At 45.6% G+C, this 20,150-nt stretch overlaps 1 protein-coding gene across 1 annotated transcript in view; it reads right to left on the bottom strand.

Moving 5' to 3' along the window:
* The window catches only part of LOC124711659 (synaptotagmin-5-like), a 286,120-nt gene extending 273,435 nt beyond the window's left edge, over window positions 1-12,685 (bottom strand). Inside the window, exon 1 of the mRNA XM_047241847.1 lies at window positions 12,609-12,685. The gene's annotated coding sequence lies outside the window, so the exon portion shown is untranslated. The remainder of the gene's footprint in view (window positions 1-12,608) is intronic.
* Window positions 12,686-20,150: the final 7,465 nt, after the last annotated feature.

The following is a 20,150-nucleotide window of genomic DNA, read 5'->3' as shown; positions in this document are numbered from 1 at the left end:
CTTTGATTTTATGGCGCCAAGTGCCATTATCTTTCTCAAAGTTTTTGTTTTATATAAATGATTTTACACTCCTGGAAATTGAAATAAGAACACCGTGAATTCACTGTCCCAGGAAGGGGAAACTTTATTGACACATTCCTGGGGTCAGATACATCACATGATCACACTGACAGAACCACAGGCACATAGACACAGGCAACAGGGCATGCACAATGTCGGCACTAGTACAGTGTATATCCACCTTTCGCAGCAATGCAGGCTGCTATTCTCCCATGGAGACGATCGTAGAGATGCTGGATGTAGTCCTGTGGAACGGCTTGCCATGCCATTTCCACCTGGCGCCTCAGTTGGACCAGCGTTCGTGCTGGACGTGCAGACCGCGTGAGACGACGCTTCATCCAGTCCCAAACATGCTCAATGGGGGACAGATCCGGAGACCTTGCTGGCCAGGGTAGTTGACTTACGCCTTCTAGAGCACGTTGGGTGGCACGGGATACATGCGGACGTGCATTGTCCTGTTGGAACAGCAAGTTCCCTTGCCGGTCTAGGAATGGTAGAACGATGGGTTCGATGACGGTTTGGATGTACCGTGCACTATTCAGTGTCCCCTCGACGATCACCAGTGGTGTACGGCCAGTGTAGGAGATCGCTCCCCACACCATGATGCCGGGTGTTGGCCCTGTGTGCCTCGGCCGTATGCAGTCCTGATTGTGGCGCTCACCTGCACGGCGCCAAACACGCATACGACCATCATTGGCACCAAGGCAGAAGCGACTCTCATCGCTGAAGACGACACGTCTCCATTCGTCTCTCCATTCACGCCTGTTGCGACACCACTGGAGGCGGGCTGCACGATGTTGGGGCGTGAGCGGAAGACGGCCTAACGGTGTGCGGGACCGTAGCCCAGCTTCATGGAGACGGTTGCGAATGGTCCTCGCCGATACCCCAGGAGCAACAGCGTCCCTAATTTGCTGGGAAGTGGCGGTGCGGTCCCCTACGGCACTGCGTAGGATCCTACGGTCTTGGCGTGCATCCGTGCGTCGCTGCGGTCCGGTCCCAGGTCGACGGGCACGTGCACCTTCCGCCGACCACTGGCGACAACATCGATATACTGTGGAGACCTCACGCCCCACGTGTTGAGCAATTCGGCGGTACGTCCACCCGGCCTCCCGCATGCCCACTATACGCCCTCGCTCAAAGTCCGTCAACTGCACATACGGTTCACGTCCACGCTGTCGCGGCATGCTACCAGTGTTAAAGACTGCGATGGAGCTCCGTATGCCACGGCAAACTGGCTGACACTGATGGCGGCGGTGCACAAATGCTGCGCAGCTAGCGCCATTCGACGGCCAACACCGCGGTTCCTGGTGTGTCCGCTGTGCCGTGCGTGTAATCATTGCTTGTACAGCCCTCTCGCAGTGTCCGGAGCAAGTATGGTGGGTCTGACACACCGGTGTCAATGTGTTCTTTTTTCCATTTCCAGGAGTGTAAATTGTAATGCCAAGTTAACTTATTATTGGATCTTGGTCCGTGGAGTAAAATCATTTAAAGCACCATTGTAATTTGTTCTTGTAGAAGAAATTTCTCTTATTTTATGGAGCCAAGTTGCCACTATTGTTATTTTTTTTTAAGTTTATTACTGCTCTTAATGTTTTCCGATTTTATGGTGCAAAGTGTCGTTATCATTCTGAAAGATTTTTGTAAATGATCTTAAGTTGTGTTGCCAAGTTAACTTATCATTGGATTTTGTCTCTTGGGTGAAATCTAAAAGCATTATTGTAAAAGGTTTTTTGATTTTATGGTGGCAAACCGCCGTTATTGTTTTTAAAGCTCATTCTTTTAGCCATTTGTTAAGTTCTGTAAGTTATATTAATTTGTCGTTACAATTTAATAAATTGTACACAGAGTCTGCTGTTTGGATATTATTGGTTGGAAATCCTTGGATAGTTGTCCTGTAAGAACACACATTCCACAGTGAACCAGACTGCTACCGTTCAAAAGATTTGTTTTGGATGTAGACCGCAGTGCGACTGAAATACAGTTAGTAGACGAGTGATGGCAAGAATCTAGTGATGACCTGCGACTGTTGCTAGAGCGAAGTGCGCGTGTTGCTGGGAGGACACACATGTGGCCGGGGCTAATGAACAAGTGTGCCGCGGCAGGTGCTGCCTGCCCTGCGATAGCGCCGGAAGCGGACGGCGGGCGCCAGCCGTATCACAGCGTGCGGGCCATCGCCGGGGAACCTACTACGCCACGGCCGGTGTTGTGGCGGCTTTCAGACCGGACTCTGGTTTGACGCAGCTCTCCACGCAACCCTCAACATCTGTGCATGGCTACTGCAACCTACATCCACTTCACAGCCAAGCCTTGGTCTCTCTCTACAATTCTCCCACCCCCCGTCCCTCCCCACATGCACACACACACACACACACACACACACACACACACACACACACTTCCCTCCATAACTAAATTAACTATTCCTTCATTCTTCCACATGTGTCCTATAAACCGATCCCTTCTTTTTATCAATGCCATGAATTTCGTTTCTTCCCCTTCCGATTCAGTTAGAGTTGTAAACTACCGTAGACCATCGTTAGTAAGCGTAGACTACGGCAGATTTCCTAGCAGCTTTGGTCAGTTACGATCGTAATCGGGTTTGTTTGCGTATGCGATCGTAATCGGGTTTGTTTGCGTATGCGACCTGTCTTATTAGATTCTCATATAAACCCAAGCGGTGAACCGTCTAGAAACTGAGCGAGCCGTCCGCAGCTCGTGGTCGTGCGGTAGCGTTCTCGCTTCCCGCGCCCGGGTTCGATTCCCGGCGGGGTCAGGGATTTTCTCTGCCTCGTGATGACTGAGTGTTGTGTGATGACCATATATGTTAAGTCCCATAGTGCTCAGAGCCATTTGAACCAACTGAGCGAGCCACGTAACCTACGGAACATTTTTCTTCCACGTAATTATCTTCCTGTCTGTTACTTTCAAAAAAATAATATTTGTAGCAAAAGTAAAACTGTCAATGTTTCATTTGAAAATTGTTTACTTGTTGCGTGGAACAGAGGAATGTTGTAATAAAAAAATACAGATTTATCATATAGCGCTAGAAAATGCAATTTTCTCAAAAAAAAAGGCAAAGTTAAAAAACACTGTACAACGTAAAACAATGGCAATACTTCGTCGAGTTATATAAAACATGTTTCCGTTATTTATAAACAACTTTTGCACTTATCAATGATAACAGGGAACTATTGCCTTTGATCATGATGAAGATGGTTCAGATGGCTCTCAGCACTATAGGACTTAACATCTGGGGTCATCAGTCCCCTAGAATTTAGAGCTACTTAAACCTAACTAACCTAAGGACATCACACACACCCATGCCCGAGGCAGGATTCGAACCTGCGACCGTAGCGGCCGCGCGGTTCCGGACTGAAGCGCCTAGAACCGTTCGGCTACAGCGGCCGGCTATAATAACTAGGACAATACTGTATTTCATATTGACATCAGAGAAGCTCCGTAAAAACACTTTTACAGTTATGTCGCAAATAGCTCGTTTTCCGACCCTTGTTTGCTCGAACGTGTTTGCGTCTGATACCGTACAGTTTCACCCCCACTACAAATCACGATAGATCCCATGTACAAATTTTGCACTTGGCTCTCCCTGGCGTACCTCCCAGTTTGGCGCCCCGAGCGGCCGCTTGCGTCGCTTGGGCCTTAACACTTCGACTGCCACGTGAGTTAAAAATAGCTCACAAAAATTTCTTCTTTTTGACTCGGAAAGTAAATACACGGTTTTCAAGAGCTCAAGGAAAATGAAAGGCATCCGTAAGCACCTGGCTAAGTCTTCTTGTACTTTCCTTCTTTTTTATTACTAATTTATTATTCACTTTTACGTATTACTCACACTGCGCAAGATAAATTGCATATAATTTTTAATTACGTTCCCCAGTTGAAGTTGTAACAAAAATCAAACTGAAAAAATCGATAATAATGGCGCCTTCTACCTCTAACTCCTGTATGCGCTGTGCTTTACGAAAAATATGAGCCCCAATGCTTAGATTCCCTTGCAACACACTTACAGATTTTCGTATCACACTGTATACTTATTACACCGTACACCTACTTATGGCTGTTCCCGTGTCCACTTCCAGCTTCACTTGCAGATTCGACTGGTAAAAATTCATCTGAGTTTACAATAAATAATGATGCAGTATCTCCACCAGTGTCAATAACTTCATCTGAAAGCTTCTGCATACACATCTGCCCACCCTCATAACTTCCGTGAGACATTTTCTTGCTTCTCAGTATTACCCGGTGATGAAGACCATGGCACCAATGAAGGAGAACAATAAAATGACTGTACACATATAATAATATGGATTGGACGACGACCCAGAATATTATTAGCCACATAGTGTGCGAGTGTGACTCCCTGACATATTTGCGCTGCCGCCACATGAGTGATATAATGTACACAAATAACTGTAAGGTACAAAACTGAAATACTTTCATCTGGTTTATAAATAGTTAATTTAGAGTAAAATAACACAGAAAATGCAAAAAATGGAATGGCCCCAAGTATGCCATGGGAGCCAGTGTGTTAAACCGGCCCTGCGAAGTATTTCACATGAAATCAAGTACCTACTATCTCCATAGCATTTATTTCTTGTTTATTTATTTATGTTTTGTTTTGAAACAGTACCACAGTCTGGTCGATTTTCATCGCTAACGGGAGCACGACCACGTCGAACTTTGCAAATCAACGTAAAATAATTTTTGCTGAATATGATTGTTTACCAAAAGATGAACGGACTCGAGGCATTGTTGTCGATTTGGGCTTTATGAAAATCGTAAAGAAAGTCATACTACGGAAACCATCGCGTGAAGGTAAATTTTTCACAGTACTGTTTCTTCAAATTCTCACTATGAACAAACTACTCGGTTAAATTCTTAGCTGTCACTATTTCAACAATAACAAATAACAAACTTAAAAATAAAAGTATGTCGCATCTGAATAGAAGCCATCTGGTGGTCGTTTGTGGAACTAAAAAGGCGACGCTTGTTGTTAACGCAGTACAGTATTTGCGAAAGGAGCATCTACACAACAATAGTTTATTTACATTACTTATCGGTTAATGCAGTTGTGGTTCATGATTCATAGTACCAGTTGCAGGCAGTCTGTATAACGGCTTCCAGCGCCAACAAAAACGCGATTTTCATTATTTCATATTACTACTCACCGAATTTGAGTGTTGTCGTCATAATCTGCTCATTAAGAGGTACAATCTTATGATATAGCTTTAACGCAGTAAGAAAATATCTGTATATATGTCTTGAAGCAGTGTAACTCACAACGCGCAAATGCCCAGAAATTTATCATTCAGTATTTGAGAATGAGAGCATTTAACGACTTCCAACAAACTTTACAAATACGTATAATGTCGAACCTTTACTCAAATTCTTCCCTCTCGCCACAAAATGATGAAAGAGGAAAAGTTTATCTCGTTATACAGCGCCGCATCAGGCATGATGATGTAATTTGTTACTTCTTTGTTACTAACTCTATTCGCAACACGTTTTGCACAGTGTATCCCCTATACCACTGAATGTACCTGCACAAAATAATAGTATTGTATAATGCACTGTTTAGGAGACATAATGTCCTAAACAGTGAGATACGTGATAAATTAGCTTTTGATTAAAACAGAGGGCAAATTGACCAGGCTATACGAGACTCACCCCGTGTTTGATAGGAAGAGCACTTAGCGACTTGCAACAACCTTTAAACGCAATGTCAAACCTTTTCTAAGCTTTTTCTAGCTTACATACTTAACGTCAAATATTTAACACAATAAGCCATTGTGAAATAATCGGACATTTGAAATTGGTTTACACATGAGAGTTCGATTCCTTAGGGAATCAGGGGTTTGCTGGTTCAATGTCCCTGGGATCATCTTTCTTGCGTAATGGGCTTCTTTACGTTTTGAGTGTAATTTTTTTCTTGCATCGAGTAAGACACTAAGAGCTCACTGCCGCCTGCAGAAAGGAGGAAATATGTTCAGGATATGTTCTGGAGGAGAACGAAGGGGCAGTCCGGAAGGCGGACGTTGTGGCTACAGCGGACCTTGCACACTACTCGTCGCCACACACAACAGCGGCACACTGTTCGCCTCCTTGCAAGAAGAAAACAAGTTGACTGGAAGAAAACGATAGACAGTCCGATCAAGAATATCTGTACACTGGCGTACCTTCTGCAAATATTAGTCCCATCAACAGTGTCCAGACATCCATTGGTCATAAAAGGCATCGGGCTTTGCTTCTAATTTCTTTTAGAGGCCCTATACAAGGAGAAATTGTGTTAACAAAATTGTTCCAAAAAGACACTACAAAACTTTAAACGACTGTGAAATGACTGTGTCATCTCTCGATTCTTTAATTATCTCACCGGACAAATTATCAGTAACCTCCTTGAAAGACCACACTGGTCGCTCTGCGGCGCTGTAGCTGGTGCAGAACTTGTACCGGTACCAGCCACCGCAAACGTACGTCACGGCAGTGAAGCGATGCGTGGGTGCCACTCGGTTGTACGGAATCTGCGCAGTAAGAGGACTCGTAGGGGAGACGGGGCAGAATGTTAGGGAGAAGCTGTCGTGTCTGGGCGTGCCCATGGCCGCGCTGTGTGAATGGTGTGGCCGGGTTTGTTGTAGGGATGGCGTTTGTCGCTCAGTCAACCGGTTTTCCGTCATATCGTTTTTTTTACGGTAGTTTAATGCGCCTTTTAAAACCGTTCAGAATAACCGGTTTATGATATAACCAGTTTCTGTTTTTCATTCATACTATTTCCTGTAGTAAACGCAGAAATCGAATGGAGACTGGAAAATTCTTTCTCAGTTTCAATACACATAGATTCAAAACATTAAATTAAATAGGAAAATAAAAGAAAACTTAGTTCTTCTACCGTTCGCTGCTTTTCTTGAGAAGTGATCGGTGGTTCAATGCTACAAAAAATCACCTGTGCTCAAAGATCATGATGTAACCGCAGATCATATCATCTGGGCCTTACGAATAGTCAATGCTAAAGAGCGAAAACGCGGGCAGAAGAACTCTGTTTTTCGTCTCAATTTGTCCGTTTTCAAGGGCTTCGAGCGGATAAAGGTGTACTGTTGCTAAGTTTTTACTTTATTACTGTTACCATAATTTCCTCTCTCTTTAACTGTTTCGTAGAAAAGAGAACGCTTTAATATTTTAAAGTAAATGAATCATTGAACAACTTTGCTACGTCACTTCGAAAAGGTATTTCCAGGTTTGGATGGTGCCATTCTGCAATACAACGATCGTCCGGCGACGGCAGCAAGGAACTACCTTACAGACCTGGTGGGGGCAAGTCTTGCCTTCGATAGCTGGTGAAACGATAAATGCTGTGGGTTTTGGAACAACATAAGCGAACATACCACACGTTTTTTTGTAACTGGGGATGTGCTTTTTATAAGCCACTGATTTCACTTTTCCTCAGTTCCTCGCTTAATAAACTTAAGAAACCACTGATTCAGAATTCTCTTGCATTTGTGTCTGCACAACATGTTAGTAACGGGAGACCGTACAAGCTCCGCTGCGTTTTGGCAAAAGAAGCAAATTTTAACATAGCAACTAGACAAATGTGTAGGTTTTACTCAAAATTCGACACTCATGCCGCTTCTCTGAGAGTCAGGCGAGAATATATCGCTGCATTTTCGGCGATATTCTTTTTGAGACTAACCAAAGCAGAGAAGTCAGTTCTTTTTTAATTGTCGCCATGCCAGTGTGAACGTGAAGGTCCCCACTTAATATTTACAATAAATGTGAGCGTAGGCTTCAGTTTAGAACGACCCTTCCCCTCCAGCGCATCGCATTTCCCCTACAACGCCCCCAGAAGCCCTACCGCTACCGCCCTCCCCACACGCGCCCTTGACGTCAGCGCATTTACCGGCCACGGTGTTCTGCGCGGACTCTTATCTGCGTACATTATGTCACAACACACGGCAACAAGGACGTTATTGTCTCAGCAATGATTCTTATGCCACGTGTTGGTTGCTTGTTTCTACCGGGATTGTTATTAAAAGAACACTGATCTTTTTTTCCCATTTTCTACAATAATGCAATATTTCAAACCAATGTAGATTTTATGATGATGATGATAATGGCTTATAGTTGAGGGCACTAAACAGTAAGGTCATCAGCGCCCTCGCTTTAATGATATGGACATGGAGTCTGTAGCTCGTGGTCTCGTGATAGTGTTCTCGCTTCCTGAGCACGGGGTCATGGGTTAGATTCCTAGTGGGGGTCAGGGATTTTCACCTGCCTCGAGATGACTGGGTGTTGTTGTGTCGTCTTCATCATCATCATTCATCCCCATTACGGTCGGAGGAAGGCAATAACAAATCACCTCCACTAGGGTCTTGCCTAGTACGGCGGTGTGGGTCTCCCGCATCGTTCCCCTACGCTCTGTCAAGGAGTATGGGACTTGATCATCATCAATGAACATGGTGAAAATCTATGAAAAAAGTTCAATAAAATCGAAAATCATGTTTAATCCACCCCCCCCCCCCCCCCCGCCAAGAATCGCAATGCAACTCCAATAAGGTGAGCTTCAGAAAAGCCCGTAATAAAATCCCAAAGACACACAGCAGAATAGCTAGATAAAGCCATGGGTAAGATAACTGTAAAAACACGGTTAAAGAAGGTTTAGATAACTGCGGCCGGATGGCTACTTACAAATAATAAGTGACCCAGGCCCTCTGTGACACATTAAAATCTCACACCCGATATTTTGTGAAGAATTCCGGACACCACATAAAATCTTAAAACGCAGACAACACTGGCCTCATTAGCAGTTAAAATAAAAAATAAAAATTGCTCATTTTTAAGAAAGGTTTATTTCAAAACGAAAAATTTTAGTACTGCTGCTATGGCAAATTGATATTTCGATTTTTTTTTATTCGGTTATGAGCAAACACTTCCGAAAAATATCAGTTATTCAGCCGGCCGCAGTGGCCGAGCGGTTCTAGGCGCTACAGTCTGGAACCGCGCGACCGCTACGGTCGCAGGTTCGAATCCTGCCTCGGGCATGGCTGAGGCTGCTTTTATTCCGTAGTGAAACATGCTTGTGGAACACCGTTAGAAAGTGCCGAGAAATTAGTTGTTCTTGACGTTTTTCAAAAATTTACAGAGATAATCGGCTTTGAAGTCTTCCCGGCGTTGTACACAATGTAGATAATAAACACGAATACATTTTATGTGCAGTACAGCCGGTAGAGTAACGGACTGTGACTCTACAGTCGTTGTTTGTGCGTTGGTTCAAATCACCCCATTATCATTTTTTTCTCGTTCAATTTGAAATACCTACATCTCGTAATTATAAAACTCATCATCATTTTTTATGAATAATGCACGTCTTCTTGTTTCTAATTACATATTGGGCGCGAAATTCCTGTTTCCATTTCAAATACATATTCTTAATTATCGATGTTTTATGAAAGACTGTTCATAAAAGTTTTTTAAATTAAGAAAACATAATAATTTAATTTTTGAGGCAAAAATAAACCAAATCCTCTTTATTTGGAATATGTCCATCGTTTTATACCACAGAGGTACCGTAAAAACATGAAAAACAGTCCTATTCACAGTATCGAGCACATCATACAAGCGCTGCTTTTTCACATTTGCTACTGTACCATTACAATATGAACCCAACAGAACTGCGAGATTTGGCCCGAGAAGCTGCCAGACGTACTGGAACTAACGCACGCAGCTTTTTCAGACTTCATTGCCGAACGCTGGCGGGATATAGAGCGGCTCGTCATAAAAGAAGAAGAGGAAATGCTGCGCCTGGCTGGCTTCGCGGATTCTGTTATTGATAGGCTCGTTATCAACGTAGCAGGTGACACTTCCAGAACTGAAATGTATTTCTCGGATTCGGATAAGGAAGGAGCTAAGAGATTACCAGACGACTGACTGTAAGTAATACTTAAGTGGTTTCACTATACGGTGAAATCCTTCAATACTCTCTTACGTTACACATAGCTTATGCAGAAAAATTACTCTGTGGTTAAGTCAGGAATTTACATCATTCTTGTTTTTAATTACAATAGTACGTTAGCTAAAAACGATAACGTGTTACGGTTTTCGTCTAGTCGTCTAAGGAGCGTATTGTGGGAGATTTGCAGTGTATTATTTCATTCTGCTTAAAATTTAAATGACATTCGAAGCTGTATTGCTCCTCTACTCGTCTCTTTTTTGCGTATGTACTGCATCTGGCCACGACAGTGCAGGCTAGCTGTACCAACTGACCGGCCAGTGCGGCGGTAAAACTGTTGTCCCGTATTATCGCTAAGACGATGTACTCGTGACGCACAGCACAAAACGTACCCTTATTATCGTACTTGATAGTACTCGAGACAGCGTGTGCAGTCCCACGTGAAATGGAAACCCAATGAGGCTCCAGCAAACGCGGAAGAATACATAGTGCAATGTTTACATCAGGTTTGTTCTTATGATGAACGGACTATAGTTCAGGTGGAATGCGTTTGTGTGATGTTTTGGGGATATTTTTCGTGCCATGACGAAATCTATTCAATCAGACGTGAACTAGGATGTTTATTTCAACATTTTTGGCGTCCATGTAGCGGTATGCATGTGACAGCATTCACCTAATATGCTCCAAAACGCTGCGCATAAAACTGCATTTTCCGACGCTCATACCTCGAGTTCTCTTGGGGATAAAAAGGTAGGATCTAGTGTTTTGGATAGCCCTCGGACTAGGGGCCATTTTTGTACCCAACAGAAGGATCATCTTAGTGTTACTGCCCTACAGCACAAAGTCAAAGTATGAATATTACAGACTTTCTCCTGCTTACGCAAACGGAGCAAATCCGTTGGTTCTTTTTGTATTTTATGGGGTCTACGGTGGGCTTGATGAGACTAAAGGGGGTACGGTTAGTTCATCGGCAGATTCTCGGAAAATTACACAAAAAGGTCTTTTTTACTATATTTTCGCTGTCACCAGCGGACAAAACCCAGCCGAGGATTCCAAGACCGCTGTTCATAGCAAATGCCTTCAATTTTTACGCTCTATTCCTAAGATCCCTATCTCGAACACCCTTGAAAATTTTCTTCACATATTCATCCATCTCCGAGATACACAAGTTCAAATTTACTCTACTTGTTCACGTAGAATACGCACGTAAAATACGGAGTGAGGCGAAAATGTAGTTTACAAAGTGATGTAACAAGGGGAAATACGCTGTAAAACATCTCCGTTGTCATCTGGGAATCCCATGTTGTAGTATTGAAGTCCATGTGAAATTTTTTTGCACCTAAAATCCGATCTCAAGTGCAAAATTAGTTTTGCGTTATTTCAGTTTCATATAAATAAACTGTCTAAATTTTACTGAGGAATATATTGTTTTCCATATGGGTTACATCTCCTGCTGCAAGACGGAAAAGGAGGGAACCAGCGGAAAAATCTCCTATCGCAACACAAAAAATGCGAATGAATATGTTACTGTTTATTTAAAAGACACTGATCGAAAAGTAGTGTAGTAGTTGCTTTATTATACCTTCCTCAGCACCTTTAAAAAAGTTCCCAAAAATTTTGGCACGCGAACATATTCGTGCTTTTTGTACTGAGACAGAAGAAGATAGTGCCGGCGGCAAAGAGACGGAATAGTAATAAATACTGGAAAGTAGTACGCGGTGGTTGTGTTATAGAAAGAGCGAAGGAGTGTGAAATAAGGAGAAGGACACGGAGGCAATAGAATATAGTCGACAGTGACGTGACAGAATAGGAGACAGTGCTACTAGGTGGGAAGGGGGCGCTGGGGGGGGGGGGGAGGAGGGGGGGGGGAGGAATAAAGAGAGTGGAAATGGAAGTAGGTGAGAGCTAGTGGTAACGAGAGACAGAGTGTGTGACAATGACAACTGTAAAAGAGGGATGGTGACAGTGAGAAGAGACAGGAGTAGTAGAAAGGAAGGAATGATATACATAAACAGGAACATGTTCGCATTTTTTGTGTTCCGATAGGAGCATTTTCCACTGATTGACCTTTCTTGAACATCTTCGAGATGAGTACGTGTGCACACATTCGTGTTCTAAGATGACAGCGGCCATATTCACAGGACTGTGCAGATAGTTTCTGATTTGACGAACACTCAGGGCAACCTATCGCATACACGACTGACCCATTAAATCAACAGATCTTAATCGCATGTCAAACACCTAGAACCATTTGAAACACATCTACTAATATCCGCGCAATTTGGTATCTGTGCGGCGTTTACCTTGATATGGGATACCAGAAGAAAATCGTGCATTCCCTTGCTTGAAGATTTGGCGTCACTATCAAGGCTAGAGGAGCTGTTGGAAGGTATTAGCGTGATGTCTCCTAGGGGTGAGTAATTTTTTGTCTGGTGTGCCTATCTGCAAGGTGCGAAGCATCACACGTACGAGATGAAACACGGATGGAAAGAGCCACGACCTCTGACCTAGAGGGTAGTGGCGCCAGCTACCCCTGGACCGCAGAGGCCGCTGCTGCCCTCGTATTCATGCAGTGTAGCTACACGCTACCTACCTATGTATGCTGAGCGCGACGACGACCGCCGCTTATCGCCTCCGTACACGTTGCGTGTGCAGCGCCGACTGATGCCCATGCCCGCAGCGGTTCCTACTGACCCGCCTCCCCCCCCCCATCCCCCCACCCACACGAAACCCCCCCTTCCGCCCAATTCTTCCGCCTACATATAAAGCCTTCAACTGGCGTCTCCCTCCGTCGTACTGCCACACAAGCTCGCTTTCTTTACTTGCTTCTTAATTTACCTCGCAAGGTTAGGAGCTTAAAAAGCTCTTCTAAGCCCCTTTTACAGCGGAGAGATTTTGCGCGAACACAAGCGAACGAGCATTCGCAGACGATTGACCAATGATCACAAGCACTTTTTGTACGTGTGAACGATCGTTTACACTGGAGGGATCGGAAGGAAGGAATATTGGGTTCAACGCCCTCAACATCGAGGTCATTAGAGACGAAACGGAAGCTCGGATTGTGTCAGTGATGATGATGATGATTTATGGTGGAGAGAGGAAGGAATTCGGCCACGCCCTTTCAAAGGAATCATTCCAGCATTTGCCTGGAGCGATTTAGGAAAATCACGGAAAACCTAAATCTGGATGGTATGATGCGGATTTGAACCATCGTCTACCCGAATGCGAGTCCAGTGTGCTAACCACTAAGCCACCTGACTCGTTGGAGGGAACGACAAAAACTCGGGACAACTAGTGCAGAGTGCTAGTCTTACGAACGCTGCGTTATTTCTTTTCGTACAGGTTAGGCGCGAATCCGGGACGGCGGAGCGAAGGGGGCGCGACGGTCATTGAGATCGTAGCCTAACCAAAGGCAAAATCTCTGCACTAACCAGTGATATAAACAGATTAAAAGATCGCATTAAAACAATGTACGAGGGACGATCAATAAGTAATGCAAATTTTTTTTCTGAAAGAAGGATAGCTTTATTCAGTATTGCAGTGTGTGTGTGTTTGTGTGTGTGTGTGTTTGTGTGTGTGTGTGTGTGTGTTGGGGATTATGGACGCTCAACGTCGAGGTCATCAGCGCCCTGACACACATTAAGAGAAACAAATGTGGGCAAACTTGGTAAAATGGAAATATACACGCAAAGAAAGAGAGAAAAGAAGAAAAATGCTCTATAAGAAAACAAAACGTAAGGAAAACGAGAAAGGAGCGTCAAGGATGCCGCAGGAAATTGTCACTGGTTGGCCACTTGAACAAATTAAGACCCTCTCCCGAACATCTTCGTAAAAACATTGGACAAGTCACAGAACTTTAAAACTTTAACCACATTCGTTTGAGTATTTCCTAAAAGGGATGGCAGATCCGGCGACAAGTCAGCCGCGGCCCGCTGGTCAGAAAATAAAACGCAATCCAATAAAACGTGGCGCACAGTGACCTGGGCGTCACAAGCACCACACATTGGAGGGTCCTCTCGCCGGAGCAGGAAGCCATGCATCATAGGACTGTGGCCTATCCGAAGCTGGGTGAGGAGAACCTCGTCCCACTTAAAGCGCTGGAAGCAAGTACACCACACACGCGTTGTGGGCTTGACTAAACGGAGCTTATTGTCAGTCATTTCCAGCCACTCATCCTCCCACCGGCGCATGACTCGTGAACTCAACAGCGAGGTGAGTGCGTGCAGCGAGATGGCACACTGAAAGACTTGCGGGTCGAGACACACCTCGTTGGCTGTGAGATCTGCCCTTTCGTTCCCAGCAATGCTGACGTGCCCTGGAACCCAGCAGAAAGCCACCTCCTTCCCAAGTCGTTTTAGTTGGGAGAGGGCATCCTGGATGGTCTGGAGTATTTTATCTGCGGGATACAAACGTTGCAGTGAGTGAAGGGCACTTAGTGAGTCGGAACAGACAAGAAAATTAGGACAGGAATAACGTTTCTTCTGCTCCAGTGCCCACAAGATCGCAGACAATTCTGCATCAAAGACAGTAAACGCTTGAGGAAGTAGGACATTGAGGACATGATCTGGAAAGACAACAGAGCAACCAACGGAATCCCCCGTTTCGACTCATCTGTAAAAACAGCTACATAGTCGTGGTGCTCAGATAAAATGACAGAAAATGTGGCATTAAAAACGAGGCAGGAGTGAACCCTCTCTTGTTCTGCACAAATCTAATATCAGTCGGGGCCTCTCCAGTAACCAGGGAGGCAGGCAGTTAAAACCCTGGATTTCGGGCTGTACGGCCTCCACTCCGTGGGACCCCAGCACATGTTGCATGCAGATCCCAAACGGCATTGTGGCTCAGGGCCATGGGAAAAAAGACAGTCCAGAGGCGGATGAGCGACAATATGGTGAATGGGTGTGGTTGGAGTTGCAAGAAACTTACAAGCCTGGCGCACCAGCAGGAGCCGCCAGATGGTAAGTGGCAGTTCCCCACCATCAGCACAGAGACTGGGAATGGGACTAGCCTGATAAGCACCCGTGGCCAGTCAAATACCTGCAGGGTAAACAGCGTCAAGGATCTGGAAGTAAGAGGGCCTCACTGAATCATACACCATGCACCAGTAGTTCAGCCATGAACGCACGAAAGCCCAATAAAACTGGAGGAGACGCGCCCTGACCGCTCCCCAAGACCTGTGGCTGAGGCACTTGAGGACATTCAGTGCCTTCAGGGTTCTGGCTTGGAAGTCTCTCATGTGTGGCAGGCACGACAATCTGGAGTCAAAAATGAGGCTCAGATACAGCACTGTACCTCTAAAATGTAGTGTAGTGTCCCCCATTTGCAAGAAAGGCAAATTAAAAGGACGACAAGAACGATTAAAATGAACATACACACCTATCGGGAGAAAACTGAAAACCCATCTTTGCAGCCCACTCCTCTAACCACCGCACTGTACGTTGCAACTGACAACTCACTGTTGTAACACTGTAGGAGGAACAGAAAACAGCAAAATTGTCCACAAGTACGGAGCACTGTACTGGACTCCTTACCGTAGATGTTGTACTGTTGATGGCTATGGTAAAGCGTAACACTTAGAACACTGCCCTGATGGACTCCATTCTCCTGCTCATATCGATCAGACAGTGTGTCACCAACTCGAGTCTGAAAAAACTGTTGAGACAGGAAACACCAAACGAAAGCTGCATTGATGCAGTTGTGTGAGAATACAGTGTCTCCAAGTAGTATCGTATGCCTTACTGGTATCAAGGAATATGCTGATACAGTGATGCTGACGGAGGAAAGCCTGCTGAATAAACGCTTCTAGGAGGATCAGGTTGTCGACTGTGGAGCGAAATTTTCGGAATCCACACTGAGAGCAGCTAAGGAGTTGCCTGGTCTCTAACAGCCAGACCAGACGACGATTAACCATCTGTTCCAGGGTCTTTGCAACACATCTCGTCAAGGTGATACGTCGATAACTACTGGGGCATGTGCAGTCCTTTCCCAGTTTGAGGAGAGGGATGAGTATTGCCTCCCTCCACGAGTTAGGGAAGACGCCTGTCTGCCATGTTAGATTAAAACATTCAAGGAGGATTTTTTTCGCCGCCGCTGGCAGATGTCGAAACATGCAGTACTGGATGTGGTTGGGACCGGGTGCAGTCTCATTCAGTGCTGATTCGAGCTCCCACATGGAGAAAGGGGAGTTGTAGGCCTCAGAATAGTTGGACCTGAAGTCTAACTTTTCTCTTTCTACAGTTGCATGTTAGTGACGAAACACAGGATCCTGGCTTGCATTAGCAGTAGTTTGCGCAAAATGCTCGGACAGTATCTGAGTAATGTCTCTGGGTCTCGTTTGGAGGCCTCCTGTTTCAGCACTGCTGCTATCGGTAATTGGCTGAATGTACCATAAATTCTCTGGATGGCTTCCTATACTTTTGAGGGCAAGTGGAATGGTTGATGGAATCTAGGAACTCCTGCCATGACGGTTGTTTGCTCTCTTTAATGACACAGTGAGCCTTGGCTCTCGGGATTCGAAAGGCAGTGAGATTGTCCGCTGTTGGGAGGTATTTAAACTAGGAGCTGCACGCCTGTCTTGGATGGCTGATTGGCACTCTTCTGTCCACCAAGGTACTGGTTGTCACTTACGAGGGCTGAAAGACTTTGGTTTGGACAGGTCAGCAGCACGATGGACCACATGTGTGATTTGATCCACCCATTCCTGGACGCTGTTATGGCGTTCAAAGACAGCCAACCGACTGAACAGCAACCAGTTAGCCCTGTCAGTCAACCATGTTGGCGGCTTCTGTTCCAGCAACACACCATCCAGAAGGTGAATGCGGATGGGGAAGTGATTGCTGAAATGCAAGTCGTCAATGACCTCCCAGTGAACAGAGTCAGCGAGGGCTGGAGAGCAGAAAGATAGGTCGATGGCTGAGAATGACCCAATAGCAGCAGAGAAATGAGTCGGAGTACCAGTGTTGAGGATGCACAACACTTGAGATGTCAGGAGGCTCTCCAAAACTCGACCCTGAGCGCAAGTAGAGGGAGGGTGAGTCCCACAGGACATGATGGGCAATCGCCCAGACGAGAGACGATCAGGGGAGTTGTTCCAGAAGATCTGTAAGAGCCTCAAAGTCTACTGCAGTCAGAGGGAGTAAATAAAGGGAGAAAACTGTAAGCCTCCAACGTGAATGAATTTCAACTGCAGAGGAGTGGTGCCCATTATTGACAAACACAGCAACCCCTCCTTTAGCTCTTTCCCCAGTCAGGTCATCCTTGCGATATAGGGTACAGCCCCGCAGTGCAGGGGCATCAGATGCTTTGAAATGTGTTTCCTGCAAACACAAGCATAGAGGGCATTGCTGCACTAGGAGTTACAGTTCCTCCACGTGCGTCCTGACTCCATTCATGTTACATTGTATAATGGGAGCCATCCCTCGGGGGCGGGGGTAGTACTTTTATCCTGACTTTCTAACGGGAAGGGGAGCCCACAACGGGTGGAGGCTCAGTTTTGGAGCGAGATGGTTCCCCCATCCGATATCAAGCTCCATAGATTCTGAAGAGAAATTGACAGAGACGTCAGAGAGGTCGACGTCGACATCGTCAGGTTATTTTCTGCCTGATTTCACAAGTGTTTGACGTTTTGCCTTGGATTTTTTTCCCTGGGTAGACTTTGCAGCCACAACTATGGTTGTGGGTGTGGCAACATTGGACAGCATGCCAGGTGGAACCTTTGGAGGGGCAGGGAGCTCTACAATGTCAGCAACCACAGCTTTTTCTGAAGTTCTTGGGGTAGGGACAGGCTTAGAAACGACTGGAGCAGCCTAAGTGCAGGGACACATGCAGGCACTAGTGCCAACACTAGCAGCCTACGTTTGTGTAGCAGCGTCAGCTTTCCGTGTGGGCTGTTTAACAACTAAAGTGAAGGAGTTAGCAAAACACGGGGGCAGCGTGGCTTTATAGAGCTTTTTTGCCTCATTATAGGGGATGCACTTAGTAGTTTTAAGCTCCTGTATCTTCTGTTCTTCCAGATACACTCTGCAGTCCCGACTCCAGATGGGGTGATGTCCAGAACAATTCACACACTTCAATGGACAAAAACAATTGACACCTTCATGGGCAGCCAGACCACACTTGCCACAAGTAGCTTCTCCAAGACACCCAAAAGTAGTACGCCCAAAGTGCTGGCATTTGAAACACCGCATTGGGTTGGGTACATAAGGCCGTACACTTAAGTGAAGGAAACCTGCCTTAATATGTTCACAGAGTTTTGTGCTATTAAACATCACGATAAAGGAGTCAAACTTAACAAGAACCCCATCCACCCTCGTCATGAGATTTTGCTTGTCAACTATTCCTGATGGAGCCCACTCATCTCTCAGTTCCTCTTTGGGAGTGTCCGCCAGATACCAGCATGTCACAACACCTCTGCTGTAATTCAAGGTGGTGTGCAGCTCAGTTTCGATGGCATATTCCCCGAGGGAGTGTGCGTTCTGGAGATTCTTAGATTGTTGGGAACTAGCAGTTTCCACCAACAGCATCCGAATACGCAATCGCTTAACGGATTTCAAACTGCCAGTAATGCCTTCCAGCCCTTTTTGAATATATAAAGGGGAAACTTTCGCGAAGCTGCCCTCTTTCCTTTTAACTACTAAAAACTCATTCTGACCGCCAGCTTGTGTTCTGTTACTAGTCACAATACTCTCAGATTTCGCTCCTAAGTCAGGAGGACTGGCTACGCATGCCCTCTTGTTGGTGTAGGAACCTACCAGTGGCCCCCCCCTTTTCGCTGGGAGGAGGCAAAGAAGATTTCGGATGATCCATCTCGGTCCCATGAGCAGCTAGGGAACTAGAAGTCCACCTAGACAGAACCCTGCGCTCCCAGGAAAGCGTTATACAACTGAGGTGCGGCAGGTGCGCCAGAGGTTGCCCGCTAACAACTGTTCCACCTCAACAGCCATGGATCTCATCAGTGTGCAGCACACCTTGAGATTGAGGTATTTTTTTTTTATAGAGGTTTATTCCATCCTCGCGATGGGCAGTCAGACCAAGACCCCCATTCCCTGAGACACACAACATTCCACCACCATGCCGCACGGTGGTCTCTGAAGCATGCCCAGAGCTTACGGTGACAGGGGACTGGCAGTACTTACCAGTCCCCAGCTCAGGAACCCCAGGTCACCAAGCCCATACCCAGCAAATGAATGCCGAGCCCTTGGGGGCTTCAGTATTGCAATACTTCACATTATCCCCCACTCTTTCGGATACAAAACTGTGTTTTTCAACATAATCTCCGGTCAATGAGACGGTCTTATGTCCCCTTAATTGGAGGGCCTGTATGTTCACATGGTACCAATCCGCTGGTCGATATCGGTGCCAAACTCTTGCTTCATCAATAACCTTCCCAACATGCACGTACTGCTTACCGCCGAATGTATCCTCTATTGGGTCAAACAGATGGAAGTCAGCTGGTGCGAGATCCGCACTGTAGAGTGGATGAGGAAGAACATCTAGTAAACTTTTGTGACCTGCTCTTGGGTGCGCAGACTTGTGTTAGGCATTGCATTGTCATGGTCAAGGCGAAGTTTGTTTGCATTTTTGTGCTGACGAACATGCTGAAGTCGTTTCTTTATTTCCTAGGGGTAGCACAATACACTCCAGAGTTGATAGTTGCACCATGAAGGAGAACATCAAACAGGTTAACCCCTATAGTCCCAGAAGACCGTCACTGTGATTTTACCAACTGAGGGTACAGCTTTGAACTGCATCTTCAGAGAGGAGTGTCAGTTTGTTTAAGATGGTCAGGATGTAACACTTTCTAGTTTCATCACCGTATGTACCCGGTGGCGTTCAATAAGTAATGCAGCACTTTTTTTCTGAAAGCTGGTTTTATTCAGCATTCCAATACACCGTCCATATCATTCCCCACTCTTTGCGCTATTTTTCTACACAATCTCCATTCAATGCTAATGTCTTACGCCACCTTACTGGAAGGGCCTGCATGCTCACCGACCTTTATTCACACATCCATTATGTATATTCCCGTACAGGTCAGATGTTGTACTTGAAAGTCGCTAGCCCAGTATCGGGAGGTAAATACGATATTGCTGTGCCTGTGTTATTCTGAATACGATGCACTGTTTCTTTGGACATG

The sequence above is a fragment of the Schistocerca piceifrons genome, chromosome 8, assembly GCF_021461385.2.
Source record: "Schistocerca piceifrons isolate TAMUIC-IGC-003096 chromosome 8, iqSchPice1.1, whole genome shotgun sequence".
NCBI lineage: Eukaryota > Metazoa > Arthropoda > Insecta > Orthoptera > Acrididae > Schistocerca > Schistocerca piceifrons.
The sequence above is the reverse complement of the archived record's forward strand: the minus strand, read 5'-3'. Positions and strand labels throughout refer to the sequence as shown.